A 27194-nucleotide genomic window follows, 5' to 3' on the forward strand; every position below is an offset into this window, starting at 1 on the left:
AGTTATTATATAAGACATCTTTCAGCCGGGCGTGGTGGCTCACACCTGTAATCCCAGCACTTTGGGAGGCTGAGGCGAGCGGATCATGAGGTCAGGAGATCGAGACCACGGTGAAACCTCGTCTCTACTAAAAAAAGAAAAAATTAGGTGGGCGTGGTGGCAGGCGCCTGTAGTCCCAGCTACTTGGGAGGCTGAGGCAGGAGAATGGCGTGAACCCGGGAGGCGGAGCTTGCAGTGAGCCGAGATGGCACCACTGCACTCCAGCCTAGGCGACAGAGCAAGACTCTGTGTCAAACAACAACAGCAACAACAAACAAACAACAACAAAAAAAGACATCTTTCTGTGTATTTGCAAACTACATATAGTCTTTTCAGTTTTTACACCAATAGCATTATGCTAAAGTATTGTCTCTCTCCTCCCCCACCATTGGCTTCAGTAAATGATTTAATGTCATGGAAAATTTTAAAAAACAATTTATATATTTTTAATGAGACGGGGTCTCGCTCTGTTCCCTAGGCTGGTCTGGAATTCGTGGGCTCAAGTGAGCCTCTCACCTGGGCCTCCCAAAATGCTGGGACTATAGGCATGAGCCACCATGCCTGGCCAGTGTCATGGAAATTAATCTTTTGTGCATATTGCAAATGTTATTGTCCCATTCTTTTGTGTGTGTTTTAACTTTATGGTGTCTTTTTTCCAAATAAAAGTTTAACGTTTGTATTTAGATGTGTCAGTAATTTATGTCTTTAGGAAGGAGGAGTTACCCAACTAAGATTATAAAGCATTCTCCCATATTTGACAGTATTGGATTTTACATTTTACTCAGTCTGCCATTAAAATTGTTTTTACTAAAATTATTTTTGGCCGGGCATGGTGGCTAACGCCTGTAATCCCAGCACTTTGGGAGGCCGAGGTGGGCGGATCATGAGGTCAGGAGATCCAGACCATCCCGGCTAACACTGTAAAACCCCATCTCTACTAAAAATACAAAAAAAAAAAAAAAATTAACCAGGCGTGGTGGTGGGTGCCTGTAGTCCCAGCTACTCGGGAGGCTGAGGCAGGAGAATGGCGTGAACCCGGGAGGCAGAGATTGCAGTGAGCTGAGATCGCGCCACTGCACTCCAGCCTGGGCGACAGAGTGAGACTCCGTCTCAAAAAATATATATATATATTTTTAGATACAGGGTCTCAGTTATGTTGCCCAAGCTAGTCTCAAGCTCCTGACCTCAACTGATCTTTCCTTTTTGGCCTCCCAAAGTACTGGGATTATAGGCATGAGCCACCCCCCCACCTGGCCCCCCTTTAAATTTATTTATTTTTTATTTATTTTTTTGAGATGTAATCTCGCTCTGTCCCCAGGCTTGAGTGCTATAGTGCGATCTTGGCTCACTGCAGTCTTCGACTCTGTGGTTCAAGTGATTCTCCTGCCTCAGCCTCCCGAGTAGCTGGGATTACAGGCACGTGCCACCATGTCCAGCTAATTTTTGCATTTTTAGTAGAGACGGAGTTTCACTATGTTGGCCAGGATGGTCTCAATCTCCTGACCTCATTATCCGCCTGCCTCAGCCTTCCAAAGTGCTGGGATTAAAGGTGTGAGCTGCGACGCCTGGCCAGAAACTTCTGTTTATGATGTGGGCCTGTATCTTTTCACTCAGAGATCCAGTTTTCTCAGTTTATTCAAACGTCTTGCATTTCCCATTTACTTGATGTGTCTTCTTAATCATTTGGGGTGCAGTTTATTGAACCACTTAATTCTGTACTGCTGCCATACTGTCTTGATTACTATAGCCCATTTTGGGAGTTGTTACATTTTTCCCACTGCTGATGTTACTGACTTATTTAAAAATTTAGATGTTAATCACATACCACAAAATTCACCCTTTGAAAGTGTACAGTTCACTGGTGTTTAGTGTATTCACAAAGTTGTGCAATTATCACCACTGTTTAATTATAGAACATTTTTGTCACCCCCATGGGTGACAAAATGGGTAACTCCATACCCATTAGCAGTTACCCTGCATTCTCTCCTCCCCCCAGTGGTTGCCCTAGGCAACCACTCTTCTACTTTCTGTCTATAGAATTGCTTCTTCTGGACACTTCATACAAATAGAATCATATGGTATGTGCCTTTTGTTTCTGGCTTCTTTCACTTAGCATGATGTCTTCAAGGTTTATCCACGTTGTAGTGGATATCAGTACTTAATTCCTTTTGATGGCTGAATTAATATTCCATTGTATACTTGTACCACAGTTTGTTTACCCATTTATCTCTTGGTAGACAGAAGGGTTGTTACCACCTTTTATCTATTCTGAGTAGTGCTGCAATAAACATTTGTGTATAATTATTGGTTTGAGATCTTTTGGGTATATACCTAGCAGTGGAATTGCTGGGTCATGTGGCAGTTTTTTAAGTTTTTTTTTTTTTTTTTAATGTTGATCTTTTATCTGTTAAGTTTATTGAGGTTACTATTAGACTAGACTAAATAATTTTTAATTTGTTGGTTTAACTTGAAAGCCCCACATAACATGTAGTTTGCGAGTAATGATAGATTTTTTTTCCTCAGTAATATGATAGATGGCATCTTTATTTCTAGCTCTATATAGGACTGTTTTTAATATTTTGCCATTGTGTGTATGCTGTTTTCTGTAAGTTTCTGATGGATGCCTTTTATTAAAGGAAAAGAAGTTTTCCTCTATCCCTAGTTTGCTAAGAATTTTTATCAGGAATAAATGCTTGTCTTAGTCTGTTTGGGCTATTATAGAACACCATACACTGGGTGGTTTATATACAACAGAAATTTATTTGAACAGTTCTGGAGGCTGAGAAGTCTCAGATCAAGGCAGCAGCAGATTCGGAGTCTGATGAGGGCCTGCATCCTGGCACTTAGATGATCATCTCAGAAAGGACGAGTGAGCTCTCTGGGTCTCATAAGGGCACTAATCCTATTCACAAAGGCTCCATCCTTATGACCCAGTTGTCTCCCACAGGCCCCACCTCCAAATACCTTCACATTGCAGATTAAGTTTCAACATATGAATTGTGGCCGGGGTGTGGAGGAATGAACATTCAGTCTATTAGTAGTGCTGAATATTATTATTTCCCTATAAGAATTTATTGACATATGGCTTCTTTAATCTGTTATATTTTAGCAGCATTGGGCTTGCACAGTACTATTTGCCTTAGTTGGTTCTTAGTTACTTTTGTGGATTTTTCTTCCCAACCGGACTGTTGCATAGGAACCTTCTAGACTTATAAATATTTTAATGTGTTTTGTGTATTTATGGGCAATCTGAAAATCTCTGTTTGTTCTGAAAGATCTGCAGTGCTGAGTTGTGATGGTGTAGAGCTGTACATGTTAGAATACAGTCTAACATGTTTATTTTCTTTGGTCCTCTTATTCCCTTCTTTTTTCTTGTAAATTAAATTATTTTTTTTTTTGAGATGGAGTTTCACTCTTATTGCCCAGGCTGGAGTGCAATGGCGCGATCTCGGCTCATTGCAACCTCCGCCTCCCGGGTTCAAGCAATTCTTCTGCTTCAGCCTCCTGAGTAGCTGGGATTACAGGCATGTGCCACCACGCCTGGCTAATTTTGTATTTTTAGTAGAGATGGGGTTTCTCCATGTTGGTCAGGCTGGTCTTGAACTCCTGACCTCAGGTGAGCCGCCCACCTCGGCCTCCCAGAGTGCTAGGATTACAGGCGTGAGCCACCATGCCTGGCCGTAAACTAAACGATTTAAAATCTTGTTATTCAGAGTCAAGAAACACACTCCTTTACATGTTGTTTAAATATACTCTATAATTGGTTGTGCTGCTCCTCCCGCCTCATTTCTCATGTTAAAAAACCAAAACTATAGAAAGCTTGAATTTTCAGCAAAGTGGCAAATTATCCCCATTCATGGGGTGCTTATTACCATGGTAACAAGGAGCCAACTCATTCTTGAAGTGGGGCAGGATTCTGGTCCATTGGTTTCAGGGTCTAAAACAATCCGAATATCTTTTTTGTACGCTTGACAGCATGGCCTGTTCAAGGTGTTTCTAAACATCCTTAGCATACACAAAGCACAGCTGAGATAGTTTGTAGAGGAAGTAAAATCCCCCGAGTTGAGGTTCTCTGTCATATTACAAAGCTCTGAAACAAATCCAGTCTTTATTTCTGAAGATAATCACACAGCTTCCTATTAAGGTCCATTCCCCTCCCTCTGTCTCCTCCCCCTTCTCCCCATTCACATTAAAGACGAACTAGTAGGGAAGATCTGGGGGACTAGATAATTAAATGAGGCAGAAGTAAAATGTGATTTTTTAGACTTCGGCCGAGTTGCCTACGTGAGGGCTGCAGGTAATCTTTGGTCTAAATATGTTGTGTTAGATTTTGAAGTGCCTTTTCTTAGGTCTTGCTGTGGGACAAGGTTGTTTGGGGTCTACATCTTAGAGATTTTCCTTAGCAGTTGTGTTTGAAGCTAAAATCTGGAGGAGCAGGTTTGGTGAGGAGGAAAAAATAATAGATCAAGATGTGAGACTTGCTGTCCAAAAATGATTTTTAGAGAGCATAAGAAATAAAAGTAAATTTCCCAGTAGCTTGTAGTAGAGGGCAATCTAGTTTCTTAGCTTATGAATAGAATTTAAGAGTCCAGGAAAATCAAAGTATAATTCGTTTTGGATTAGTCAGATCTCTTGTTTATGGATATGATGATCAAAAAGAGCATTGCATTTTATTTTTAGGAGAAGGAGAGAATTTCAAATGCAAGATAGAAAACTCTCAATAATACGAACTTTAGGGATGTTTTGATGTTAATGAGGACAAAACAGTTGGTATAATTTTACCTCCTAAAACAGCTGGTATAATTTTTATTCTGTATTTGAGTGTCTATAACGTTATTATTTTGGGCCTGTTAAATATGGCAGTGAACAAAACTAAGTCTGTCTTCTTAGAACAGATGATCTAGTGGAGAGAGATGTACCATGGACACATGTCAGAAAGGGGGAAAAAAGTGCTGCAGAGAATGTATAGCAAGGAAAAAGAGGAATAGGGAGTGTGGGGAAGAGTACTATATGAGGACAGTCAGGGAGTGCCTCTCTAAGATGACATTGAGCAAAAACCTGCAGGATGCAAAAGAGTGACACGGGTAAATATCTGGGGAAGGAGCAGAGGGAACGACAACATGTAAAGGCTCTGAGGTGGGATTGTGCTTTGTGTGTTCCAGAAGAAGCAAGATGTCTCATTGGAGCAGAGTAAGCAAAAGGGAGAGATTTGAGTAGAACATGAGAAATAGAGGGGGCATCTTAGAAACCATTGAAGGGTGTAGTACAGAAAATGAGATGATGGAACTTCCCCTTTTATAAGATCACTTTGGCTGCGGAGTTTGAGAGTAGAAGCAAAGTGCAGGTGAGAAATGGTGGTGGCTTAAAACAGGGTAGTACCAGTGGAGGTGGTGAGTTGTAGTTTATTCTGGATATATTTTGAAGATAGAGCCAACAGGATTTGCATATGTGGTTTGTGAGAGAAAAATGGAGTCATTTTCCAATAGCATTAGCTATTGGGAAAAAAATGTTGCTGTTTACTAAAATAGGGAAGATTTTGGATAGTATTGGAAAGTTCACAGGGAATTAGGATTTTTACTTTGGACATGTTGAGTTTAAGGTGCTTGACATCCAAGTGGAGATTTCGAACAGACAGTAGCCCCTCTTATCCTTGGAGGATATGTTCCATGGCCTCCCATGGATTCCTGAAACCTTGGGTAGTGCCAAACCCTGTATATATTGTGCACGAAATCTTTTTTCATTCGCAATTTTATGGGCAGAAGATTCATCCTTACCACAGATCTTAGCAACCTCATCATATGATTTTCTTTGTTGTTGCTGGGTTTTTTTGTTTTTGTTTTTGTTTTTTTTTTTTTGAGACAGAGTCCCACTCCATCACCCAGGCTGGAGTGTGGTGGTGGTCTCAGCTCACTGGAGCCTCCGCCTCCTGGGTTCAAGCAATTCTCCTGCCTCTGCCTCCCAAGTTCTGCCTCATGCCTCAGCCTCCCAAGTAGAGTAGCTGAGATTACAGGTATGTCCCACCATGCTTGGCTAATTTTTTTGTATTTTTAGTAGAGATGGGGTTTTGCCATGTTGGCCAGGCTGGTCTCGAACTCCTGACCTCAAGTGATCCACCTGCCCCAGCATTCCAAAGTGCTGGGATTAAGGCATGAGCCACCATACCTGGCCGATGTTTTTTGTTTATAAAGTCGAGAACTTTGATCTTTTCACTTTGAAGGAAACACTATAAGGCTTCTCTTTGGCATATGTGAATTGGCCAGCATCACTACTCTTGCGCTTTAGGGCCATTATTAAGTAAAATAAGGGTTACCTGAACACAAGCACTGTAACAATGGAGCTAATCCCTAGAGATGGCTACTGAGCTACTGAGTGATTAACACATTGGGAAGCCTAGACAGTGTGGATGCCCTGGACAAAGGAATGATTCTCATCCTGCGTGGGATGGAGCAGAGAATTCATCACACTTCTACAAATGGGGTGCAATTGATAACTTAATTGTTTCTGGAATTTTCCATTTACTATTTTTGGACCATGGTTGACCTTGGGTAACCAAAACCACGGATAAGGAGAAACTACTGTATACAAACTTGTAGTCCTGGAGAGAGGTTTGGGTTAGCCACTTGGAGAAACACGTAGGTAACGTTTAGAGCTGTGAGATCCAGTTGGGGTATTCATTCCCAAACTGTTTGAGGTGCCCTGGGGTATTGCAGTGAACTCACAGGATATTTTAAAATTTCCAGGAAAACAGTATGATAGGGTGTGTGTTTGATGCCTGTGTTTTCAAAATGATGTTTAAGATGTAAGCATGTGTGCATTTTGTATTACCATGGGGCTGGGTCCAGCTGTATGCCTTTGTGTATGTGTACCTAGTATTCTTCACAGAAGGTATAGTACATTAGCAAACAGTTCCCATTTTACTCAAAATGTTCCCCCCGTGTATCAATCAATCCTGTTGCAGAACTGATTGTACTTAATGAGAAGTTCCTAGAGAGTGGAGTAGCCTAAAGCCCCAGGAAAGGGCTGAGGGAGATTTGTGAAAAATGTCTTTAAAACGTGGTTTATTTCTAAAATTCATGCAACTGAGTTCTTTTCTCATTTATTGTCCCAATCTTAAAATTGTTTCAATTTAATTTTATAGAATGTTTGTTGCAGGAGTGAATGTGTCGTAGACTCCTCTCCTTAAGACCTGTACTAGTTAACTTTGAGATGACTCTGAGAAAATTGGGGAGAATTAGTTGGTAATGGATGAGATCAGACATCTTTAGAAGGAACATACTGCAGTAAATCAGCATCTAGAAAGCTTTAGAACAGTCAAGGAAACTAGTTCAGGCTTAGAATATGAACACTTAGGAAGTTAAAAATCCATTCCATTGTTTCACCTGAAGAAACTGTGTAATAAACCAATTCAGTAATCTTAAAGGATGTTTCACCAGGTTTTATGTTTCTTGACACTTGAATCACTCCTTTTCTAAAGGTTTAACTTTCTATTCAGTAGTATTTTTGAGGAGTTATCTGAGTTTGTTTCTGAGATTTTCAGGAATTGGGTAGAAATGGTGGAATAGGATTAAAATATCTGTGGACCTATTTTTTAAAAACGGCATTTTGGCTTGAAGTTCTTTTTTTTAAGACCAGAAAGAAAATTTCACAGTAATTTGATTTCTCTGATTAAATTTGACTAGCATATTGAATATTTTCTCTTAGCTTCTTTAAGCCTTAGTATTCCTCTTTTCCTAATTCCATGCCAGGAAAACTATTAGTTTTCAGTGGTGTTTTCTTTACCTTCTGGCTAGCGTTTTTACATTAAGATAAAATAAATTTTTTTTTTTTTTTTTAAACTGCTTGACTGGCCTGTTTTTTGTTTCTCTACTACTGGTGTTCCTCTTCCTCCTGTTCTGTCTTCCCAAATGAGGACCTGTGGAGGGCATTTATCTGTAATTTTAGATTTGTGCGTTTCTGTAAGTGCAAGGAATTTAGAGTTCAGTGGCATCAGATAGCCATGATGTCACTTTTCTCTTCCATCCAAATTTAGTTTTAGTATTGTAAACTTGGGAAATACTACACTTAATTGCTAACAAACAGCGACTTAAAAATCTGACATTTTAACCTGATTGGTAGGTGTTCTTTCCACATACTTTCCCTTTTAAGTCTTTTTGTCTCCATAAGTGTTCTTCTAAAATTTGTTTCAAATCTGTTTTAGGAATGGTTTGAGCACACACCAGGATCAGATTCAGTTTCAAAAAGATCTTGCTTTTTGTGCCATTTTGTTTCTCTCTGTTACCCTGACGTTCTCATCCCATTCTGGATTTGTCATATAAATGGGCGCACTCATACTATATTCTTTCTGTGGGTTTTATTTTTCAAAACTTTTTGTTCTATGATCTGCATGACTGTAAAATAGCTTTCCGAAATCTTATGACTAAATAAGTCATGTGTGGTGGCTCACACCTGTAGTCCCAGCACTCTGGGAGGCTGAGGTGGGAGGATTGCTTGAGCCCAGGAGTTCAAGACCAGCCTGGGTAACATAGTGAGACCTTGTCTCTACAAAAAAATTAAAGTAAAAGAAAATTAGCTGGGAGTGGTTGTGTATGCTTGTGGTCCCAGCTACTTGGGAGGCTGTGGTGGGAGGATGGCTTGAGGCTGGGAGTTCGAGGCTGCAGTGAGCAGTGATCACGCCACTGCACTCCGGCCTGGGTAACAGAGTGAGACCCTGGTTCAGTCAATCAGCAATTTGTGTATGGCACACACATACCTTGCTCCCTTTTTTCTCCATAGCCTTTTATATACAGTGTACCTTATTAATCTGTCTCTCAGCTAGAACATAACCTTGTTGAGGATGGAGATTTTGTGCTTTATTCACTTCTGTATCCCCAGTCTCTGAAAGAGTGCTTGGTACATAGCAGATGCTCAGTATATATTGAGTGAGTGAATAAAAGATCTGTTTGATAATTTAGCTCCCAAACTGTGGGATTTGAATAGGAGAAATGATTTGCTTGAACATTCAAATTAGAGACAGGAAATTTTTTTTAGACTTGTGATGTGAAACAGAAGAAAATTCACCAAGGTTACAGATTGGGCTTCTATTATAATACCCTGATCTCTTTAGGCCCCACTAGGTAGTTTCAATTTGAGCACAGTTCCAGTGTTGCATATCTGGAGGAGACTGGCTAGAAATTTCTCCCTTCTTTGTGGTTTTTATTGAATTTCTCTGGTAAAAATATACTAATGGCTTTTCTTATGCTGCTCTCATCCTCTCCTGCACTGAATAATTTCTGTTCTGGAGTAGTAGTTTGTAAATTTGAGTAAGGTATGAATTCTATCCAAAAGAAGAAATGTATTGAGGTTCTTCAATATAGATGTAATTTTCTAATTTCTATGTTACAAATATATATGCAGCTATAAAGAGCAAATAAATACATAACACCTCAATATTATTTTGATATTAATTTGGTTAGAGTTTGGAAAACTAAATTGAGGCGTGATATATATATATATACACACACACACACACACGTACCAACATGGTGTGTGTGTATATATATAAAAATATATATGTATAAAAAATACACATATATATATACCAACATGGTGTATATATAAATATATATATGCCACCGTGGTGGTATATATATACCAACCATAAATATATATATACCACCGTGGTTGTATATATAAATAAATATATATATATATACACACACACACACACACACATATATATACACACATATACACCACCATGGTGTGTATATAAATATATATATATATATAAAAAATACCAACATGGTGTGTGTATGTGTGTGTGTGTGTATATATATATGTATATATATATACCCCAACATGGTGTATATATATACACACCAACATGGTATATATATACACAGACACACACCCCCAACATGGTGTATATATATACACACACACCAACATGGTGTATATATATACACACACACACCAACATGGTGTATATATATATACACACACATCAACATGGTGTATATATATATATACACACACACCAACACCCACTCTGCTGATTCTTTTGTGTTTGTCATTTTTTAAAGATACTGTAGTAACTCATTCTCACTACTTTTCTCCACTTGAACTGCAGTTGGAGCCTTTGATCACACATTGTCTGGCTTTCATTTTCATTCATTAAATCAGGTTTTCTAGCACATTGGAGCACAGTAGGTGTTAAATCGTTAGTAAATGCACGAGCTCTAAAGTACATCCTTTTTTATTATCCTTGGGCATTTTTCTCACCTATACATTCCACACGTAGTAGCAATAATTATGGCAAATGTTACTCTCCTTCAAAGTGTTGTTATGTAAAAATGAACTGATTTTTAAAAGGTCTGCCTAAGTGTGAACTGAGGTCTCATGCTATCAGCTCTTCATAAGATCCCAGGTAATGCAGATTAACTTCTGTTTTGCATCTGGGTAATGTTTAATTATTTGTTGATTATTGTAGAAGTCTTTTTGGATAAAAAGCTCTTTCTCAGATTGTCTTTTACTTTGCTTTCTAAAACTAGGAGGGAAGTATAATACATGATGGGACTGAGTGTTAGTATGGACATATTGTCAAATGTTTTCATACGGAGAACTTGGTGTACTTCATTATTTAGATTTTTTTGTAACTTAAAATGTATGTTTTGAACTTTTAGTGTATCAGAAAATGTTGACTTTTGATGTAATGGCTACTTCTGTAGCTACCGTGATCTTCAGCAAGTTTCACTTTCTAAACTTTTATCTTTTCTGTGCAGTGGTTGCAGGTTGCGAGGTATGGAGATACTGAGGGGTACGAGGCACTGTTTGTGGTGACATGAGAGCCACTAGCGGACAGAGACTGGGGGAGAAGGATTGATCAGCTGGTGCATTAGCCCCAAGATGCAGATGAATTTGGGAACAGAAAGAGGGCCAAATGAGATGTTTGTGAAAATACTTTGTCGATTTAAAACATTCCTTCCAGCTCAGGTGCTGTTATGTTTAGGGAAGATGTGCATGTTTTCTCTTTCTAGTGGGCTATTGTTAGCTACAAGGTGACCTTGCCTCCTGCTTTGAGGGACAAGGAAAAAGCTGGACCCACAAGACACAAATCCCAGCAGTCTGTGGTTACTGCTGGAATGATTACTGTTCTTTATTTGTACTAATAGTTGTCTCTAAGATTGGTAACAGGAAAGTGAGAATAAGCTTACTCTCAGAAATTTTTGTTGAGGGAGTTTTGTATAATTTCTGACTATTACCACATTCCCCTTTACTTTGACCCTCTTGGTTTTGCTGTTTGCCATGCTCTAGTTTTACCATCTAATAGCCCAGCACTAAAATCTGATCTTGGGTATCAGATTCTCCTTTGTGGTTTGGTTTGTTAATAATTGAAGTACCTAATGGTTCTGAGTGTGAACTGTGCATACTTTACAATTAATCTAGAACCAGGGAAGTGAGTTTCCTATTGAAGTAATTAATAAAACCTTGTGGCTCTTAAAAATATATAAAAACTGTTACACAGAAATAACCAAAATGTAAACATAACAGGATATAGTTTAATTATGTTTTTATAACATAAACCTTAAAGATAGAAGTATTTTTAAGCTTGTTGGTGTCCTGTTCCTTTCTAGTTTGGGTGTGTAGGAGTCTTTTTATCAGGAATATTGTTAGTGCTAATGCTGGGGTGGCTTTTTTTTTTTTTTTTAATGTATGTAAACATGACCCTATTAGACAGCTGTGTTTAATGTAGTAAAGAGTCATGGGGAGACTTTATAGTGTTTCTTGTTGGGACTTAGTGTCTGTATATTTTAGTATTTAAAGGATGTGGTTTGGTGCTTTGAAAATGAGAGGGAGGTCACCTAACTCATAGCTGAATGCCTGCATGTCTAGATTGTTCCGTCCTGGAGGTTATTAACAACATGAAAGTTGTTTTTATTCTAGTTAAACTGATAGTATTATGTTAAATAACTTTATTGTGGAAGTGTTTGTTTACACATGGCTGCTGAGTAGAATTTTCCTTAAAATCTGATTACATAGGAATGTTTTAGTAACTAGAGTGCTGGAAAAAAGCTGCTACACAAGCCAGAGCCTGTTGTGCTTTGCAGAACAGTAACCAAGATGAAGAGTGGCCTCTTTTTCTCTACCTTTTCCACCGCTCATCTCAGAGAAAGCAGGGCGCTAATCAGGTGGAGTTGCTTAATTGCATTAAGTTCGTGGGCTGCTCAAGGGTTGATTAGTCAGACTCTCATAAACTTCCACTTATGAGATTCTTGCTGACTGGCTGGTTTAAGTCTTTAGGTTTGATGCATATTCACTCTAATGACTACTTACATGTACAGGGCACTGTGCTGTATGCCCTATGATGGACACAGAAAAGAATAAGATTACTTCTATCTTGAAGACAGGGTAGAACCTGGGAAGTGTCCCAGGGTAGAACCTGGGAAGGCACAGTTCTGGGAATTCAACGGAGGCATGTAGTTAGTAGCCATTGGGTAATATTGATGGGGTGGGGGTGGGGCAGTAGGTGTGATCTGGGCAATGAGGAGCCAGTTGGAGAAGTGGTTTCGGTAGTTGCAGTGGGTAAAGCATGATAAAGTTGCTCACAAAGCAGAGAGGAAAAGTAAAATTGACAGGATCAGGCCACTGTGAACGTGAAGGGCAAGTTAAAGGAACTCAGGTGGAAGCTCTTCATCAGGAGCCCTGAGCTTTCCCCAAAATCTTGCCAAAATCACTTATGTGTGTGCTTTGGTATTTTTGGGTGGCAGAGAACTTAGACCTTTTCTCAGATGTTCGGAAGGGTCCAGCATCTGAAAAAGATTGACTACTGCTGCGCTGAGTTTTCATCCATTGGTGACAAGATGGTCAGACTTGTAGAGAAATAAGGTAGTTTTGTGGTAGAACAAACTCTTCCTTGTGGGAGGTATAGTGGGATTTGGGGAACAGGGCTTATGAAATGGTCCCCAGAGTGGGATGGCTGGCCTTTTCCAACTGGGTTTCCCACCCAGCAAGTTAAGTTGACCCATTGCAGTGGATTGAGTGGAGTGCAGGTGAAGGGCAGGTGCTTTTAGTCAAAGGAGTGCCTTAGCATTATTTCCTCCTTTATTTGGAGATCAGATTGAAGATGTAGGGAACTAGAGTGCAGTTGTAGTTTGTGGTGGTTACTTTTTATGGAAAAGTGCCTCTTATGTGAAAAGTCTTCTGTGCTTGATCCTGGGGTTAGGGGGGTTATAAAAATGTCATACCTGGGATCCTGCCCTTAAGGAGTTGATGGTAGGTAATGCTTTCCTTTGGCTTTTTGTTCATCTTGAGTCTGTGTATGTTCAGTTATCTTCAGCCATTTCCTGGGCAATGGGAAACATTTCTGTTAAAACAAACTTCTGACTTTGATCTGTGACTTATACTTCCTTTTAGATAATGAAGAACCACTGGGATTAGAGGGTGTATAAAATACAATAATAAATATAATGTATGTAGGAACCTCTGTACAACCAGTTTGGTGACTTTTAGGCAACTCATTTGACTGACTGTTTGTTACATGTGTGTGCATTTGGCTTTGTTTAAAATTCCTCTATAAAGCACATTTTAAAAAATGACCCAGTACTTAGTATATAAGATGAACTGCCATTTGTATAATTGATCATTTAAAAATGCTTATTACACTTTTAATCAGTCAGTTTCCGTGTTTATGAAATGGGAATAATTATTATATCTAGCTCATACAGTTGTCCTGAAGATGAAATTTATATCCATATATACATAATGAAGCTCTTTAGAGCAATGTATAACTACATGCCAACTGTTCAAAAAATATTAATGGCTACATCACTATTAATATTTTAAAATTAGTACTGTCATTTTCCCTTCCTACATGACTGAATGTAGGAGGTGACTATTTTTGTTATAAAAGGATTTCCAATGAGATACCTTTGAATGGTAAAATTTCCTATGCATTTATTTAAATGTTTATATATATATATCTTTAAAGTATGAAAGTTAAGTGCACTTATACAAGGCAGATTCAGGTACTAATTAAACTGCTCATTTAGATTACAGAATGAGGGACTGAAAATTATATGTATTTAATTAGGAATTGGATTGATTGGTCTTGACTGTTGTTGTCTTTCAGTTCTTTTTTATTGTTAGACTTCCCATGTGTTTGTCTCCTTTTCTTTTTATCTTTTAAAAATTGCTTTCTGATTTGTTTCCTGTTCAGTTTTCAGTAATGGGTATAGAATAGGGCAAGAACTTATGTTGGTGCCCGTTGTTTGAACCAGGAAGGAGCAACTACATCAGACAGCCTGGGGCTCAGTTGGGAGGGACTTCAGATCAGTCCCTGCAGAGCTGCCTGGCCCAGGGAACCACTGAATTCCAGTTTCCTAACTCCAAATCGGACAGTTTGTGGCTCTATACTGTATGTACATAATGAACATTTTAAGGCTCATTCATCCAGTGTTTTCCAAATGCTCCCATTTGTTTAGTTCTCCTTTTTAAAAACCAATAATTATGGAAAAATTTAGCTATGTACAGAAATAGTAGTGAGAAACCCCCCACTTAGAGCCATCATGCAGCTTCAGCAGTTGATCATCTCATAGCCAGTCTTGTTTGCTCAATACTCCCAACCATTTCTTTCTCCCATATTATTTTGCAGGAAATCCCAGACGTTATATCATCTAATCTAAAAGTATTTCAGGATGTATCTGTAAGAGATGAGGACTTAAAAATGCATACACACATTTTGAGAACTTCCCAGAAATGTAAAAAAAAAAATTGCTATACACATACAGAATATATACACGCGCGCACACACACACACACACACACACATACTGTTTTATGGTCTGTCTGACTCAGAATCCTATGTGGTGTGTTTGGTTGGTAGGTCTCTTCACTCTTTTTTTTTTTTTGAGACAGTCTCACTCTGTCGCCCAGGCTAGAGTGCAATGACACGATCTTGGCTCACTGCAACCTCCACCTCCTGGACTCGAGATCCTCTTGCCTTAGCCTCCTGAGTAGCTGGGACCACAGATGTCCACCACTGTGCCTGGCTAATTTTTGTATTTTTAGTAGAGACAGGGTCTCACCATGTTGCCCAGGCTGGTCTCTAACTCCTGAACTCAAGGGATTCACTCACCTTAGCCTCCCAAAGTGCTGGGATTACAGGCATGAGCCACTGCACCTGGTCCATGCCTATGGTTATATTTTAATGCTATTTTCTTCTATTCTCTAGCATTTCTCATTCTATGGAACAATTTTTTGTAAATAAATGCGTTATAAATTGACACAACAGCTTATCTATGCATATTCTCTTCCGTGTGTTCTGTATAGTTGTACCAGCCTTACTCTTTGATAATGTCATCGTCCTCAGGCCTCTGCTCAAGACTATCATATTCAATTTTTGAAGTCTCTTTTTGCCAAAAATAAAACTTGAATGTTTCTAATGATGGCTGCTTTTATTGCTAAGTTGATTTCAATACATTAGAAAATTATAGATTTGGAAATGAAAAGGCTAAGGAATTGATGCATCTCTCTCAAAAGTGCCTTGAGGGCAGAAATTCCTCAGTTTTGTTCATGCTGAAGCCGCAGGCTAGCACAATATCCGACACTTAGAGGGAAGTTAAATATTTGATAAACAAATGAATTAATTTTAAGTAAGGTGTCAAATTTGAGGCATCCAGAATTGAACCTGAAGCCCCAGTTCTGCCTCCTTTCATAGTCACACATCTTATACTCCACTTACCACTTGAAGATAAGCTTGCTGAGGAGTACCCTGCCATGGGCCCTTCAGAATCTCCTTTCCTCATTGCATAGTGTAGTGGTAAGAGCATAGGCTTTGACTCCTGACTGCACAGATATACAGCTCCATGATATGCTTCCTGTGCGATCTTAGCAAGTTTCTTAACTTGCCTCTGATTCAGTTTCTCCATCTACAATTGGAGATAAGAGTATGTACTTTTTTTTTTTTTTTTTTTTTTTGAGACGGAGTCTCGCTCTGTCGCCCAGGCTGGAGTGCAGTGGCACGATCTCAGCTCACTGCAACCTCCACCTCCCGGATTCAAGCAATTCTCCTGCCTCAGTCTCCCGGGTAGTTGGGACTGCAGGCATGTGCCACCACACCTGGCTAATTTTTTGTATTTTTAGTAGAGATGGGTTTTCACTGTGTTAGCCGGGATGGTCTCAATCTCCTGACCCCATGATCTGCCCACCTCGGCCTCCCAAAGTGTTAGGATTACAGGCATGAGCCACTGCGGCCAACGAGTATGGACTTCTTTTATGGGTATTGTGACCTTGATCTTTGTAAGTTCCTTAACCCATCTCTGATTCAGTTTCTTCATCTACATTTATAGATAAGAGTATGTACTTCTTGGGGTTTTATGGATATTTTGAGCTTAAAACAGTACCTGGCACATAGTAAACATTGTAGACGTATTAGAGCTGTTATTATTCTAGAATAAAAACAAGTTATTCTCCTCTTACTCATTTGTACCTTTTATCTCTAGCTTTACCTTGGTTTCTTTTCTTAGGCCTAAAAACAGGCCAGGCGCGGTGCCTCACGCCTGTAATCCCATCACTTTGGGAGGCCAAGGTGGGTGCATCACAAGGTCAGGAGATCGAGACCATCCTGGCTAACACGGTGAAACCCCATCTACTAAAAATACAAAAAATTAGCTGGGCATGGTGGCGGGCGCCTGTAGTCCCAGCTACTCAGGAGGCTGAGGCAGGAGAATGGCGTGAATCCGGGAGGCAGAGCTTGCAGTGAGCCGAGATCGTGCCACTGCACTCCAGCCTGGGCGACAGAGCGAGACTCCATCTCAAAAAAAAACAAAAAAACAAAAACAAAAAATAACAGTTCTCTAAGATACAAAATCCTTGCCATAAAACTTGCACGCTTGTCTTGCTGGTAGCAGTGAAAATTAGCATTGTCCCTTTGGAGAGTAGTTGGGCAAGATATATCCAGTTGTGAAAATACACTCTGACTCAATAATTTCACTTTTGGAAATATTTTCTAAGGACATACCCTTAAATGCATAAGAGACAGTATTCATGAAAATGTTATAATGTCCAGGTTTAGAGGGAATGGTTAAATATATTCTGGTACTTACACATTTACAATATTGGTTTTGAAGACCATGTAATATGGAAAATATCTCCCTGTGATAAAAAGTACATTGTATGTACAATATGATCATAACCATATTAAGTAATATATACTGACATTCAGGAATTTCCCTAGGGAAGGACTTGTAACTGCTCCTTTAATCACCTGCCCTCCCTCCCCCAATCCTGGATCTATGCTAAACTGGTTCCAAAGGCCCAAATTTTACCTTGAAACTAGGTGCTCTGTATCCTTTGTCTAAGCCATTATCCTTTATATATGGCTTTAGGAATTCCAAGTTTTGTCAGATTCTTGCAGAATAATATACAACGATGAAGATTCCCTCTGTGTACTTAAGGAATAGTTTTGTTTGGAGGATAAGACAAATACACCAGATAACATTACAGTTTGGGCTCTTGGTGCCCAATGATTGATTTATCTATAGTATAGATTTATTTCTCACAGTACCTCTTGGAATGCTCATTTTTAACCCCAATAGTTAAATATGCCTTGGTAAGCTACAAAAACAAGCACCAGAGCAGCAATTTTTTTAGTTTTCTGTTGACCATAAATCTCATTTCTTTACAAGTAGTAATTCTAAACAGAGTATACCTTAACCAGCCAGTGCACATACTGCTACTTCAGCCTTGGTTCAGCAGATCCTAGAGGCATGTGGTAGAAGGAAGAACAGTTACTCAACAGGTGGGCAGGCAGGACAGTGGTTTTGGCTTTCTTTGGTAAACACCACGGGGCCTATTTCTGAAGTAATTCCCCACCCCCTTCACTCCCACTCAGTATTGCCGACAGAAGTCTTAACTTGCCAACTCTTTTGTCTACATTGATGCTATAAGCAAACTATTATTTTTAGAGACCAGGTCTTGCTGTGTTGCTCAGGCTGGACTCAAACAACTGGGCTGTAGCTACCCTTCCACCTCAGCCTCCCGAGTTGCTGGGAGTACAGGGGTGTGCCACTGTGCCTGGCTAGCAAGCAAACTATTTTGCTTGGTGCACTAATACTTGTTACCCTGAATTTTTACCAACGTTTGCTTGCTTTTGAGACCAGGTCTCTCTGTTTCGCCCTAGCTGGAGTGCAGTGGCATGATCATAGCTCACTGCAACCTCTAACCCCTGGGCTCAAGCAATCCCATGGTCACCTCCCAAATAGGACTACAAATACAGGCCATCATGCTTGGCTTTTTTTTTTTTGGAAGTGGGGTGGTACATAGGGAACCTCCCTGTATTGCTCAGTCTGGTCTCGAACTTTCGTGCTCAAGTGATCCTCCTGCCTTGGTATCCCAAAGTGCTGGGATTACACATGTGAGCCACCATGCCTGGCTGGCTCCTAATTTTTATTTTAGCCTCTTTTTTTCTTTCCCTGGGGTCAAGCCATTTTAAAATTCAGTTACGTATAACTGTGTTAATGGGCCAGCCTGTGCCCAGGTGGTATGTGTTAGGTACTTGGCCTAAGATCATTGTCCAGCCAGGGATTTGTGTGTATGGTGGCAGATGTGTGCAGTGTCAGGTTGCATTTATACTCTAGAATTAGTAGCTGTACTCTTATTTTTCATATCAAATGTTATTTGACACATAATGGATTTTTGAACTGGGTTCAAGGCTAGCCTTGGAATCTTGAATATTACCCCTTAAGAGAGAGAGCCTTTTGTTTGAGTTACATTTTGGTCAAATAGGGCATATATTAAAGCACTGATCAACTCTTTGAAAGTACTGCAAGTGATGTCAGAAATTGCTATTGCCTTAAAAATATTTTTAAAAAATTTATGTTTACATAAAAATACATGTTAAAGAAAAAACATACTTGTTAAAGGTGGGCAAAGAAGACTATTCAGGACCATCGCGATAAGTATAGGGATCACTGCAGTGGGGTCTTGCAGCAAAGGAAAGAGATTGGGTTCAACTCCAAATACATCATGGGCAAGGAGCAGGGTAGGGGTCAGTCGAAGGTAAACTACTAAGAGGAAACATTTGGAGTAAGGGGGATTCTGGCTAAACCCATCTAACAGGATTCTTGCTGAAGACAAGCCAGGGTGATCAGACATCACCTGGGGGATGGTGGAAAATGAAGAACCTGATCAGATATTGAAGATGGGAGGGGGTCTTTTGCTAAAACTGGATTTTGTAAGGAAGTGCACAGATGGGCCTGGAAGAAAGTTCGGAATCCTTACTCAAGTTTGGCCAAGCAAAGGATCTTTGTCATATGGAAGAATGATTGGTTTCAAAGTAAAAGCAAGCGTCAGCTCACTCGAGGAAGTAGCGGTTTGCTATGCAAAGGGATAGGAGTTTTGTTTTCCTTCAGTTTCTGTAAAAAATATTAGAATAGGTAAAATATTCAAGAGAGTTGTTAACAGGAACTCTGAATATCTGAAAATCCTTGAAAATTAAATTTTCCTGGTAATGCTCAATGTACTTTTCAAAATGTATTAATTTTTTTGGACTTTAACTATTTATGAGGTTTCATCTGCATTTTGTTGTTCATTCTAGTGGCATTTACCACTGGTAGACTTTTCATTTGCCTGCTTAGCAGTAAATGTGATATGCTGGAGTTTTGTGGGTGTTTGGCATTATGTCATAGGAGCAATAGGAAATGACTGCGAATTAACTTAAACATCATTAAGTTTAACAAAATGGAGTACTTTATTTTGTCTCTATCCTGAAGTGTTATTTAATAATTCACAACAGCTTAAGCAGAAGTTCTTTCCTCCAGGCCCTTCTCTTCCCTCCCTACTCCAACAAAAGTGGGCTGGGGAACTGTGTAAATTTGCATAATATTACTAATTCACTATTTTGTAATACTGTCAAACTGTATTAGGTGTTTCATTTATTGCGAGCACAATAGAAAACCAAAGTGTAGTGGCTGTCATTCCCAACTTGTCAATATTCCTTTTTAATATGTTTTGGATACTTTGTTGTCCCATCAAACTTATCATAGACCTTTCTCTACTTTCTGGAAGTTAGCTTCATTTGGTCAATATTATAGATAACTTTGAAGCAGGTAGGTGTGCTGTATTTAAATACCATTGTGAATTCTAAGATGGAAGCTGTGAGCAATGAGTTTTTGAAAACCATACATGTGTTTCCAAAGGCCATTCTATTACTCAGTATCCATTAACAGACAATAAAGGATTTTTCTGTCGTTCACCACTAACCCTAACCACCCAATCCTCGTAAGGCAAAATTTAGAAGTTCCATGAATTGATTTTAGAGAATATTCCCTAAAAATAAAAGAAGGAGTGGACTGCCTCCCCGAAAAAGTCATCCCCCAATATTTTGGAAGTTAATTTGAGAAATACTGCATTTTCTGACCGATAGGGTTATTTTTTCTCCCTTTTTTCCTTTTTTAAAAAAGGCATGCTGTGGGAGTTGGATGCATTCTTTCTGTCAGTGCTTAGAGACATATGGAGGGGGAAGTCTTTTCTTGTGCCTCTGCCTATATTCACACCCTCCTGGTCTTGGCATTTTTTCCAATTTAATAGCCATCGAAACAGCCTTTTATATGCTTTTAGATTAGTATGGTTTATGTGATCTGTCTGCCTTAATGCATCACAGCTCTGTGTAGTAGTTTTATGTGGCACTTATGAAAAACTGACCTAATTTGAAAGATAAAAGCTCTTGGAATAGATGCTGTCAGAATTATTTAATTTTATTTGTGTCATAATTTATCATAGGTTTTTGATACCTCATCCTTCATAGTGGGGAAAGTGTAGATCCAGGAGACTGTATTTCCTATCTAATTCTATCTTAATTTTACCACTGTCTAGCTGTGGGGCTTCAGAAGTCACTTTATTTGTGCTTCCTCATTTGTAAAAACAAGGATTTCATTATATATATCTGCAGCACTTTGCTGAAGTTGCTAATCATTTGTACAATGGTCCAGTGAAGAAGGCTGTCATAAGATGGTCTCTGGAAGCTTTTACAGTTTTTAAGACACAAATGATGAATTTTCTTACTGTATACTTTTTTCTTCTCTAAAGGTATTATATAATGAGAAGGGGCCTTTGTATACTATTCTATTTTTATTCCTCCGAATTTTTTTTTTCTTTTTTTTTGGTCTCCCAAGATGGAGTCTTGCTCTGTCGCCCAGAGCTAGAGTGCAGTGACGCGGCCTCAGCTCACTGCAACCTCCGCCTGCCGCGTTCAGGCAATTCTGCCTTAGCCTCCTGAGTAGCTGGGATTACAGGCACACGCCACCACGCCCGGCTAATTTTTATATTTTCAGTAGAGATGGGGTTTCATCATGTTGGCCAGGCTGGTCTGGAACTCCTGACCTGGTGATCTGCCCGCCACGGCCTCCCAAAGTGCTGGGATTACTAGCATGAGCCACGCCCCCTGCCATTATTCCTCCGATTTTTATAAATAAAGAGTGGCTCTTATGCTAATAAGTGACTCCTTTTTGGAATTAGCATTCCTGTGCCTTTACTGAAGCAGAAAGAAACATGAACTGCCTTGTCTTCTAACTTATTTTGATAAGCAAGGCTGAAGACTAGCAAGTTAGAAAACCGGCATCTGCCTTTGATATTGTGGCTTCCTATTAGCACTAAGAGAAATCTCATCCTTTCTCCTATTCTGACCCACATATTGTCATTCGATTCTTCATCAGGTTTACCCCTCTGTGGACAAGAGTTAGTATGACTCTTTAGGCGTTAGGATTTATCCAAGTACATTTTTTAAAAAAGAAAGTTTAGTTGTCTTTTATGGCTTCATTTTGGGGAGTGTATACTGTCTTTAGGTGAGAGTTTTCTTTTCTTTACTTTTTTAAGCTGAACTTAAGAGTCTAAAAGGAATACTGGAATTATTGAATGCAGGATTTGGGCCTTTACTGGAATAAAGTTGCTCAAATTATACCTGGTTCACTATTCTATGTCCCCATAGACCTGGAAAGGATTTAAGCTGACAGGTATGTTGAGACTGTCCTTCATAGCCAAGCTTAGTGAGAGAGTCGCTGTAGTTGGTGCTCACACTCTCACCTTCTAGTCACCCCTCCATCATGAACTTTTGACTTCTTGTCCACTGTACTTCCTCACAGCAGGGTCACCAGGGGTCGTTATCACCAAGTGGGCACAATTCTTTATTTGACCTTGCTGCTGACTGTGCCTTCCTTTTACAGACTTTTTTTTTTTTCCTGATTATGAAAGTAATACATGGTCATTGTGAAAAATTTTGGAAAAAGACTTGTTATTTCTATCCAGAAAACTTTCTCCTCATTGAAATGTTTCTGTGACAACTGTCTTCTTCCTTTCCTCCTGTTACTCTTGACCAGACCTGAGTCATTTCGCCTCCTGGATATCTCTGTCTTGTAGGCACTCAAGCCCAATGTTAATTTTTGTGTATGTGTATTTTTTTTTTTTTTTACTTTAAGTTCTGGGATACATGTGCAGAATTTGCAGGTTTGTTACGTAGGTATACACATGCCATGGTGGTTTGCTGCATCTATCAACCTGTCATCTAGGTTTTAAGCCCTGCATGCATTAGGTATTTGTCCTAATGCTCTCCCTCCCCTTGTCCTCCACCCCCACCACCCACCAACATCCCCAGTGTGTGATGTTTCCCTCCCTGTATCCATGTGTTCTCATTGTTCAACTCCCACAGTGAGAACATGCGGTGTTTGGTTTTCTGTTCCTGTGTTAGTTTGCTCTCCCCATGGGCTCTCACAGCACCCTGTGCTATCCTTCTGACACGTATAACATTTGTTGTAATTGTCTGTTTGCTTTTCTGTCTCAAGGGCAGCAACTATGTTTTACTCACATTTATACCAGTGTCTAGCCCAGAGCGGTTAGGACATTTCTGATAATAAACAGGTAGGGCTGGGTGTGGTGGCTCACTCCTGTAATCCCAATACTTTGGGAGGCCAAGGTGGGAGGCTTACCTGAGCCCAGGAGTTCAGGACCAGCCTGGGCAACTTAGTGAGACCCTGTCTCTACAAAAAAATTTTTAAAAGATTAGCTGGTCATTGTGGCATGTGCTTGGGGTTGCAGCTACTTGGGAAGCTGAGGTAGGAGGATTGTTTGAGCCTGGGAGGTTGAGGCTGCAGTGAGCCAAGATCACGCCACTGTAGCTTGGGTGACAGAGGGAGGCCCTGCCTCAGAAAGAACGAAATTAAATAAATAAAAAATGAGTAGAAGGAAATGAACATTTGTAGGTTGGAGGTTAGTATAAAGAATCTGATGCTATATGTTTTATGGTCTTGGTCTTGGCTGCCTTCAAATTGTATCTTAATATGATTGGCTTTCACTACCTAGTCTAGTAGTCATGGTTCTGTGAACAAGCTTTCAAAGTGTGAAGTATGGTAGAGCAAAGCAGGAGTAAAGCTGTCAGGTTGGCTGGAATGGGCCTCAGCACTTTGCTTGTATTGATAGAGGTTAGGTTTTCCAATAACTGATGACAATGTAGCAGAGATGACTAGGGCAGTTGTGCTAGGGATAAAGAGTGGCACAGTTTAGCGACTTGTTGATGAGATGTGGGGATCAGAAAGGAGGAATCTAAGTGACTCAAGCTTCTGGCTTAATGGACTAGGTGTACTTGAGGCTGTCATTAACTAGTAGTGTTGATTTTGAGATTCTTTTTGATATCCAGGTGAGTATGTCTACCAGGCTGTGGGATATGAAGTTGGGGAGAGTGTGTCACTGGAAATGTTTGAGTTAAAACTACAAGAGATCACTTAGATATATAGCTTAAGAAGAGTAGTGGTCTAGAAACAAAGAACTATGAAGAACACTGATGTTTAGGGGCTGGGGAAGAAGAGAGCTGGGAAGGTTATGTCAAAGAAACTGAGGAGTTGGTGGTTGAAGAGGGAATTTGGCAATAAAAAGGGCATTTGACCTTCAGCTCTAGAAGCCAGGAAATTAAGAGAAAAAAGGTCATTGAGTTTATTGTGTTTTAAAGAGAAAATATCAAGAAAACGGGTGTGTTTTTACCCAGCCCTTAGATGAGATGCTTCAGTATGGACTATCTGCTTGGCATTTTGTTGGGCAGTTCCACCTTACCCGTTAGTAGCTCAGCACCCCAGTCCACATCCAGAATCCCACTCTTACATTAGATCTAACACATGACCTCTAAAGTCCCTTCCAATTTCAACCTAACATTAAAAACAGATTCTGGGCCCAGTCTGAGAAATTGTGATTCAGCGGGCCTAGGGGATCATAATTTCTTCTAAGGGCCTTTCTGAGAATCTAAGGAACATTGATGTGTAGGTGCTATAAACCTGCATTTTATTTTATTGCAAGAGAGCAGGACTTTATTATAGCAATACTTGAAAATACAATTGTGATGAAGAGGTTGGCAACCATGGAAACCTAGCTGGAGCTTTACCCCACCCATGCCTGTCTTTGTGTGTGGGGGTGACTTGGGGGTGGGAAAGTGCCACCGTCTGTTGTAATCTGTTGGAGATTTAAAGTTTTTGCTTTATGGATTTTTGCAGCAGATGCCCTTTGCTCCCTGCATTATATCCTCTCAGGCCATCACTGGTTTCAAACAAAACTTAGATTTTTGTAGTTTCTCTACGTCTTGCCAACAGCTTTCTATTTTCTGCCTCAGGGCTCTCAAACCCAGCAAATGATGGGGAAAGGCTAACCTCAGGCAACCTTCAACCAGTGAGGGATTGGAGCTGGTGCCTAAATGTCCTGCTTCTTTCAGGGGTCTCACAGAATCACCCCACTTTTCAGCAGTCACCCAGTGTGTCCTTACTGGCTATTTTCCTTCCCTCACATCTGTTCCCTGGGATCATCTCCTATTTTAATCTCGCTAAAATCTTGTACACAAAGTGTTAGTTGAGCTGACTTTAAAGCTTGAATGCAAATAAAAGCCTTCTGTAATTACATTAGTTTCTTTTTAATGTCCCTGTCTGTCAATAATAGCACCTAAAATAATATATGGGGGAAGAAGTCAAAGAGAACATATTGTGCAATGCAAAATGGCGCACATATTGCTAAAGTTTAATTTAAATTTATTCATAGATACTGTGTAATGAGATCATTATGTGAGAATTTATTGGGTTTTTCAACACTTCCATTTCTTTCATTTCATTTAGGAATGGGGTTGAACGGATATGAAAATGCAAAAAATAGTTGGCACAGAGAGACAGCACTAGGTGTGCCTCTTTTATTCATTTATATGTCATCTGTTCTTGAATTCTGGGTAGCTCTATTTGTAAGACTATACAGTATAATGATAGAAAGCTATTAAAAATGTCACAGTGTAGAAAGGGGGAAGATCTTTACAGACGATTAGGCTATAAATTGCCAAAGATCAGAAAGACCCTGATAAGATCTGTTTCAAAGGTTTTGTTTGGTTGGTTGGTTGGGTTTGTTTGGTTGGGTTTTTTGTTGTTGTTTTTGGAGACAGGGTCTTGCTGTATTGCCCAGGCTAGAGTATAGCGGTGTGATCATAGCTTACTGTAACCTTAAACTCCTGGGCTCAAGCGATCCTTCTGCCTCAGCCACCGCATTAGCTGAGACTACAGGCATGTGCCGTCACACCTGGCTTAATTAAAAAAAAATTTTTTTTTAGAGATGAGGTCTTGCCGTGTTGCCCAGGCTTTCCTAGTTGAAGCATACATCTTGGACAGCTCAGTGTATTCATCCTCGTTTGCTCCACATTTACTGAGTGCCTGCCATATGGCAGCCTCTATGGTAACTGTTTTCAGATACCAGTTTTTATCACCAGGAATAAACTTGGTCCCAAATTCCTGGCCTCAAAGGGTCCTCCCACCTATGCCTCCCAAAGCACTGGGATTGTAGGTGTGAGCCACCATGCCTGGCTCCTATTTCAGGGATATCTTTTAAAAAACACTTTGTATGCTTTAAATGCAAAATTTCTCTTTATCTGGCTAGAAGATATCAATATCCATAATTCTTTTATCTGAGACTAGAATGTAGGATTTAAAAGTTGAAGGTGAAAGGTAAACTTGTTCCAGACAATCACTTTCATTCTTGGTGATTAAAACTGATAACCTGAAATCAGTTACCACAGAGGCTGCCATATGGCAGGTACCCAGTAAATGTGGAGCAAAGGAGGATGAATATCCTGAGCTGTCTGAGATGTATGTGTTCAGCTGCTGTCCCAGTGAGCAAGAGTAGGTGAAACTTCATGTGCTTAGACCTGTAGGTGCTGTTGCCTCACTCCCACCAAACTGGGACTGCAGATCTTTAGTTTCTAGGTTTATTTTGCAGGAGTCCAGGCATCCCTAGAAAACATTCTTTCCTCAATCCAGGGTGTTTTGTGTAGCAGTGGGCTGTTTTATGTAAATTGTACATTGACAGGTTCATTAGGTTATCTAGTATTTCAGCCCCTCAGTTAACGTTTCAACTGAGACTGAGAGAGGAAGTGACTTGCCTAAGGTAAAATCACCATGTCTAGATAATCAGTGATATGGCAGGGACTGGAACACTAGTCTCTGCATGTAATCATCTTTTTGTCTCATTTCTGAAATAGCTCCCATCTCTACCCCTGGCCAAGGACCAAAACAAGGCACCATCTTTCTGAGCTAGTTTAAAATGGTTTTAGAATTAATAAGGACTGTAGGGTCTATATTTAAGATGGTTACAGGAAATTCGACAGTTAAATGTTTCTACACATAGATTATTTAGAAAATCAAGACTAATAGATGGGCAGAGTACACAAGGAAACAAATGAAAAATTGTAAACATCTAAATATTCAGTATTCAGTGGTATGGGAATAGTTTAGGAAGCAATAATTTTCTTTTTTTTTTTTTGGGACAAAGTCTCGCTCTGTTGCCGAGGTTGGAGGGCAGTGGTGCGTGCGATCTTAGCTGCAGCCTCCGCCCCCAGGTTAAAGCAATTCTTGTGCCTCAGCCTCTCGAGTAGCTGGGATTACAGGCATGCCCCACTACACCTGGCTGATTTTTGTACTTTTAGTAAAGACAGGGTTTTACCATGTTGGCCAGGCTGGTCTTCAACTCCTGTCCCCAGGTGATACGCCTGCCTTGTCCTCCCAAAGTGCTGGGATTACAGATGTGAGCCACCATGCCCGGCCAGGAAGCAATAATTTCGATGGGCTGTTTGCAACTAATAAAATGCTAATTGTGATGTTCTAGAAAGAGTGTTTAAA

The 27194-nt window shown here is 39.8% G+C and overlaps 1 protein-coding gene across 4 annotated transcripts in view; it reads left to right on the top strand.

Annotated features, from left to right (window-relative positions):
* FBXO34 (F-box protein 34) overlaps positions 1-27194 on the top strand; it is a 79626-nt gene that overhangs the window by 48801 nt on the left and 3631 nt on the right. Inside the window, exons 1-2 of one of the 4 annotated variants that reach the window (XM_054447674.2) lie at positions 6416-6516; positions 25155-25214. The exons of 2 other annotated variants lie outside the window; for them this stretch is intronic. The gene's annotated coding sequence lies outside the window, so the exon portion shown is untranslated. Of the gene's footprint in view, positions 1-6415; positions 6517-25154; positions 25215-27194 lie in introns of those variants that run through there. One more of the 4 variants, XM_054447669.2, reaches the window with a different exon arrangement.

Source organism: Pongo pygmaeus, chromosome 15, assembly GCF_028885625.2.
Source record: "Pongo pygmaeus isolate AG05252 chromosome 15, NHGRI_mPonPyg2-v2.0_pri, whole genome shotgun sequence".
NCBI classification, from domain to species: Eukaryota; Metazoa; Chordata; class Mammalia; order Primates; family Hominidae; genus Pongo; species Pongo pygmaeus.